The following is a 7,281-nucleotide window of genomic DNA, read 5'->3' as shown; positions in this document are numbered from 1 at the left end:
AATGCATGCCTATCACGGAGATCCCTCTCCTCCTGGGTATCTGCGGGCACTTCCAGTTCAGCGTGGCTTCCCTCCAAACTCGTGCCACCCCTCTTGCCTTGTCTCAGCAAAAAGGACCCCCACGCTGGAAACCCGGAGGCATCCTGTAGCCCCTCGGAAATCACCAGGGCTTCCCGTTCTCCTGATGTTTCTGGACGCTTTCCACTCCCTTCCGTCCTCAACTCCAGGCAGCAGTTCTGACCCCAGGCACCAGCACAGCCTCTAAACCAGCACCAAGTCTCCTTCCCTCTCCCCACCCTCCCCACCACCGCTCTACAAGGTGGCTGAAGGGACAATGGAGCCCTTCACTAGACAGAGGGAGGAGGAGGTGTGATGGGGGGAGGAGAGATGCAATCCAGTGGCCGGTGACAGGCACAGGGACGGCTGCGGGGGCAGAGGCTGCCCTCATCCCAGGGCAGCCCTGGGGCGGGGGAGAGAAAGGAGGGATAACGTCCCACCGTGGGAGCCTCCTGCCTGCCCTTTCCCAACGGAACTGAGGCCAACACCAGCATAGCCAGGAATGCGGGAGTCTCTGGCCGCAGAGGCTCGCGCTAGGGAGGACCCCGCTGGTCACATGGTGGGCGGCAAGAGCGGGTGGGTGGCTGCTCTGGGGAGTCAGAGTGGTCAAGCCCCGTGAATGCATGCCAAATATATGGTCTAGCGCCGAGTGTGAGATGGGCAGGAGACAGACCCTGGATGCCACCAGGGTGTTGAGTCCACAACTGTGACCTTGGCCTGGACCCGTCTTCCCAGCCAGCCCACAAAGCCCCACAACCCTCCTCGCAGGTGCCCGCCCCCCATCACCAGCTTCTCTTGCCTTGTTTCCTGCACCAGCCTCCCCAATGCATCGGCCTTGTGGCTACAGAGGGCCCGTCTACAACCTACAGGCCACCATTCAGCAGACACAGACAGCAGATGGCCCCTGCATCGGGGGCTGCCAGTCGGGAGGGACACTCTACACAGGAATAGGGACAGTAGCATGTAGGGACTGGCAGGTGAGTGGATTCACAGGGGCTGAAGTGCAAGCATCTCTGCGCACAGCTGTCCAGTCCTCAGCCTGTACACTGGCCCTCCCCACACCATCTCACTCCCATTGTCCCCTCCCCTCCCCCCCCTCCCCTCCTAGGACTTCTCTCAGCCACCTCTGCCCCCTCTAGTCTCAGGCACCTTAAGCACAGCCTGGCGCCCACCTGCCTGTGCTTCTCACATGGAGGGGATGCCCAGCAAGTTCTGGAGAATTAAGGAATTAAGGCAGAGCAGGTCTGAGATATGGGCATTGTCTGGGTGGAGGTCAGGTTCTGCCCATCCAAGCATGAGTTTGCCATGGCAACGACCTGCCTCCCCCATCGTGGCCCCTGCCCTGGTGGAGGGTCGCCCCCTTCCCCATCAGCCCGTCACATGCCTGCATCCTCTGTTACCAGCCGGTAATCCCGTGTGGTTTTTACTCCTGTGCTCATGAATAGAAGAGCTAGAGAAGAGCAGGCATGAGCCCTTCCCAGGGCCCTGTGCCCACCCCCACACCCCCCACCCACTTGCAGAGAGCTGCCCTGGGCCTCCCCTGGAATCTGCCGGCCGTGCCACCCACTCCCATTAACACCCACCATCACTGTCAAGGCCTCACTGCCGAGGCTCCGCTTGGCCGTGACTGCCTTGCAGCCGGTGTGGGGAATGCAGACCCCTGACCTGGACAGCTCATTAACCCCTCTTCTCTCCCCGCCCTTGACCACACAGTGTCACTCCCCTCCAGGCCTGACATTTTGTCTCCCCTCTGCCCGGCACCATCCAAACCCTTCCCATACTCACAGCCCCCAAACCAGCCACCGGGGCCTGTCAGCTTTCTGTCCTGACAGCTTCTGGAATCTACCCCCTGTCATCCCCACCGAAGCCTTGTCAGCCTTGGGGCTGACTGTCGCTGCTGCTGCCCCCCTGGCACCCTGCCTCTAGCACCCGCTGTCCGTAATGGTGGCCGGAGACATCCTGCACGACTATGCTGTATGTGTTCTCACCTGGGTGTTAAGCCCAGACTCTTCCCTGGAGTATTCAAGGCTCCTCCTGGATGGCCCCTGCCAATCTCTCTTGGAGCCCAGCCCCCACCCCCGAGCTTGGTGTTTCCCAGACACACCAGGCTGTCTCCTGCCTCTGTGCCCAGCACGGGCTGCGCCTATCGCTCCGGATGCTTCCTCTCCACAGATGAGCTGCAGTATTGCTTGTCTGGGGAGACATCTCTGACCCTTTCTCCCCACCCACATCTCCCTGGGCCTCAAGACCCCATGCCTCCTGAGGGTCCTTGACTGCACCGTATCACACGCATTGTCCTTCTCTGTTTGCAGGTCTGTCTCCTGTCTTGAATCAGGTTCCGCAGAAGGAGAGCTGGAGGCAGGGTTCAAGAACAAGCGGTTTACTGGGGAATGGCTCTCAGGAGACACACGAGGGAGGGGGGTTTGCAGAGCAAGTAGCCTCTCGATGTGGCCTGATCCAGGGGGCTCTAGACCCTGACTGCACTGCTGAGCTGTCCCCCTGAGGCCAGGGGACCAGCCTTTTGTAACCCTGAGGCAGCCAGTCATTGAATATAGGTGGGAGGGCTTGTAACTTCCGGGGGAGATGGCTCCCATCAGCCAGGGGAAGCCGTCACTCCCACAGCGGAGACTGATGGGTCCACAGGCCGGCAAAAGGGGTCTGGCAACAGCATCTGCCACACGCCATGGGCGAGTGGGACCTCGAACACATTTCTTAAGAAACGAAGGATATGTAGGTTCTGGGCCTGTCCAGCACTGGCCTTTCCTGAACCCACAGCTGTGCTGCTGCTCATGGAGAAGGTGCTGCCCTGAGTCTCCATTTCAGGGGGTGGAGGGAGGCCCAGACATCCACCCACCTCCTGGGGAAGGTGAGACCCTCACTCAGGTCTCCTAGCTGCCTGACCTTGCAGATGGGAGCTTGAGCCAGTGTTCTCTGGCTCCCTCATTTCACAGCCTGGAAGACAGAGGCTCAAAGGGGTGAAGTGACTCCATGAAGGTCAAGCAGCTTGTGAAGGGAGGAGCTGGCATGCAAAACCAGATCTGAGCCACTCCCCGTCTGCTTCCTTCCCCCAATGTGTGAACGGCCTTGGAGCTAAGCCCGTCCTGCCCACCATAAGAGGCTGGCAAGCCCAGGGTCATCTCTCTACCCTGCGACGACACTCAGCTGAAGTCAGGGTCCCCAGAGGCTGCATCTGGCATTCGCAAGAGTTGGGAGGCCCACGCATGTATTTTTGCATAGAATTTGCATAATAATTGCATCTGGTTTGCATGTGTCCACATTGAGGCCCCGTCAGTACAATTTGTAAGTTGCTTTTTAAGCAACTCTCACTCAATAGAAGTCTACCCAGGCTTTAGAGAGTCCAGTTTCCATGATTTCTGGAGTCTCTCCCAGGCCCTCACCTTGAGTATGCACATCTACCCACCCCCGGGGCCTGGAGAAGCCCTGCTTCTGCCCTAGCTGGAAGCGGTCACTCCAAACTCCTGCCCTGAAATGCGTGTGGACTTGACAGTAACTGTTTTTGATGGTGTGGGTGTAATCAAAATGCTCACTGGGCTCTGAGCAGGCTGATGTTTATGTTGGGGAGAGAGTGAGCCCCAGGGAAAGAGCCTTGCTACACAGAACTTCCAAAAGTGGCCCCTTTTAAGGAGGCTGAGCTGTGCACTCAGGAGAAAGGAGATGGGGTGGGGTGGTGGGCAAGGGACAGAGTGATAGTGGAGTCAGGAGCACATACCCTAGGGCTGCTGCCACCACCAGTTACCTGGGGAGTGGGGGATATGCTTCCCTTTGTCACAGGGGGCTCATCTGTAGCAAGAAGGGCTTATGCCAGAGAGCTGGTCATTCCAGTGCTTTCCATTCCTGTCTCTTTTCAGGGAACTACATTCCATCAAACTTGGTGAAGCTCTCAATGATCTCATTGCAAGGCCTTGATAAAGCGGGAGAACCTCCTGGGTAAGGTGGAAGGAGCCTGGAGAGGGGAGAGAAACCTCCTTGGAGTCTGAGAAATGCATGGAGGTAGGGAAGGTGGGTGGGTTGCCAAACACCAGAGTCCTGCGCTAACTTACCAGCGGGCAAGCCTGCCTCTCTGCAGCTTCCAGGGATCCGTCTCTCATCCTCTCCACCCCCCAGATGCCCGTTCTTTCCCTCTGCCCCAGGAAGCCCACAGAGGAAGGGGGGAGGGGAAGCGGTAGTGTCTGGAGGGCCCCCACTCCTGCTCCCCCACCGTGCCACTCCTTGATGGACCCAAAATGCAAGGCTACACGTCTCCCTGCCCAGGGTTATCTGGTCTTCCTGATGGCATCCTCCGTTCTTCCTGAAGGGAGAGGGGGCACATCTGTCACCAAGGGCTAGTGAAGGTTGGAAAAGTATGCTTCTGCGTGTGTGTATGGAAGTGGTGTGTGTGTGTGAGACAGAACGTGTCTGGATATGCGTGTGCATATCCCTGTGAACAGAAATCATGATTCTGCATGTGGCCCCTTAGCCCTCCTCAATCCAGGAGTAGAGACTCCAGGCTGAGTAGGGGGAGGACATGACTGTCTCCCTCCCCTGCCTCGAGCTTCCCTAGACTTCCTGTCTGGCAGATGCAAAGCGTCCTCCTCATCTGTGGGGGAGACCCAGACTCTGGCCGGATCCCACCAAGACCCTGAGCGTCCCTGCCGATGTCCTCCTCTCCACCCCAGGATGGGGCCTCAGGGCTGGCTCCCGAAATTGTTCCAGTTAAAGAGGGTGTTTGATGTCAGCCACCTGGGAAAAAGGGAGGTAGGATCCAACTGTTCCTTCAGCCCCTTGTTATGTGGCCTTTTCCAAGTTCAGACAGGGTCCAGCCTCCTCCCTCTGAGTTGTGGGCCCCACATCTGGGCTGGGAAGGGAGTGAGAGGCAGGGCTGGGGCCCCTTGGTAAAGGGGGTCACAGCTCCCGTAGCATGCAGGGGTGTGTGTGTGTGGGGGGTGTTCTTCCAGAGCCACCTGGGCTGTGCTGCCAGGCATGAGAACTTGCCCAGCCTGGGCTCAGGAGCCCAGCTCTGTTCGTGTCCCACCTAGACATCTCTCACTTTCTGAGAAGTGGAAGTTCAGCGGTTGCAGGATCAAGAGCATGTTGTGGATCCCGTGTGCCTTCCCCCCAGCAGATGGATATCTCTGCTAAAGAGAATATAATAGTACATTCGGGGGATTTGTGTCAGAGCATAAAAGGCTGGCTGAGGCATCCTTCACAGGGTTCAAAAACCCATTCGAGCTAGCTCAGGTGAGGTGGGGTATTGGAAGCAGACAGGGGAAGCCAATTACCAAATGGCTCCTCCCACACCTCTCCCTGCGTGAGCACCATATAGCCCCTCGATTCGACCTGACTCTCTTCTGGCAAACTCTCTTCCTTAGCTTCCCTGTAAGTCCCACACAGCTATGGCCACAGCATGCCATGGTCTGTCCCTTCACCACCCCTCAGGGACCCTGGGGTGGACCCCCCAATTCACGTCTACTTTGAACTTTAGAACATGACCTTGCTTGGAGATCGGGTCTTTGCAGGTGTACTTAGTTAAGATGAGCTCATACTGGATTAGACTGGGCCCTAAATCCAACCACCAGTGTCCTTCTGAGAAGAGGAGAGGACACAGAGACCCAGAGAAAAAGGCCCTGTAGAGACACAAGGGAGGAGACCACATGAAGACCACATGATTCAGTGAGTGCTACAGCTCCAAGCCCAGGAGTGCCTGGAGCCAGTGAGGCTGGAAGAGGCAGAGAATTCCTCCTTAGAGCCTGGAGGGAGTGTGGTCTTGCTACACCTGATTTCAGGCTTTAATCACCAGGATTGTGGGGAAGTGAATTTCCGTTGTTTCAAGCCACCAAGTTTGTGGCAGTTTGTTACGGCAGCCCTAGGAATCAAATAGACCAGGAAACTCCCCACCTGGAGGCTGGATCCCTTTGGCCTGTGTACCAAAGCTTAGGAGAGGGAACAATTGGCCCATTTTGGTCAGGTGCCTGCCTCCCCCACAAGAGACCCACAAGCCACTGTACTATGGCTGGGATTGGGCAGGGGGCATAGGTGTGAATGTCAGTGCTGCCCCCATTTCACACCCTTATATCATCACTTTAATCAAAGGCTGTGGATTCACATCTCAGGTTGCAGGAAGGTCTCTCCTGCGATGCCTCAGAGTTCTCTGCCTTCCACACACCTATCAGCTACTTGGGTAAAGACAGAAGGCTGCAGTTCCCTGTGTGGATGAGACAGGCAGGAAGAAATGCCACCCTGCTGGATGACAGAATCGGGATTCAAGAGGCTCTTTGCAGGTTAGAAGGCCATCAAGATGATGGTGAATGAGAATGATGGTAAAGGCCAACAACTGTTGCCTTCCAAGAGTCCGTTTCACAAGGGAAATAAGGCGAAGCCTGCCTTAACAGCAGCTCCTTGTGAAAAAAGACCCAAAGGATTTCTTTGACTGGTTGCTAATAGTGAACCAGTGCGTGGTCCAGCTGGCTAAAAGCTTTAGTTGCACAAAGAGAAACAGAGCATCCTTGCGGGGCTGGAGAGGCAGGGGGGTTGGGGCTCCGTGCACCCCATACCTAAGAGAGAGAAAGCACGGACCCCACCAGGGAACCAGAGGGACGACCTGGCCACCCACTGGGCAGCAGGGAGAGGTTAAGATGCCCCAGGGAGGGGTCAGCACAGCTATCAGTTGTCCTGGCCACCGGTGCAGAGAAGGCACAGCTAGCCAACAGGGACCTTCTGGAACCTATTCCATGGAGGTGGCTGCGGAGATGTTGCTGGTGCGCCCCAAACACGGTCATCTCCTCTCCAGAGCTGAGGCATGCAAGGGTTTTTAAGACCCGTGTGCCCCGCGGGTGGGCCGTTCCGGGGTGGGGGAGGGGGCGCCCCAGGGGTCTGGCTCTGCTTCCCTGTCGTGCAGGCGGGCAACGGCGGTAGACGGGTGCGTTCGGGGGCCACCCCAGGGCGCGACGGCCCGCGCCCCTGCCACCCCGGGGCTGCTCCTTTCTTAACCTCTCGCTTGCAGGCGGCCCCTCGGGCGTCACCTCGGAGCCAGGGCGGGGGGCTGGCGGCGGAGAGGGGGCCGGCGGAGGCGAGCGACGCGGCCCCAAGTTTATGCTAATCCGCGCAGAGCCCGCCTCCCGCCTCCCCTCTGCGGCCCCAGCCGCGAGCAGCCCCGGCCACTCGGCGGGACGCAGCCGCTGCGCAGCGCCAGGCGGCCGGGCCAGCGAGCTCCGGGGGCCGCGAGCA

Source organism: Hyaena hyaena, unplaced genomic scaffold (genome assembly GCF_003009895.1).
Source record: "Hyaena hyaena isolate Hyena2069 unplaced genomic scaffold, ASM300989v1 scaffold_25, whole genome shotgun sequence".
Lineage (NCBI taxonomy): Eukaryota > Metazoa > Chordata > Mammalia > Carnivora > Hyaenidae > Hyaena > Hyaena hyaena.
Note: the sequence above shows the minus strand (reverse complement) of the source record.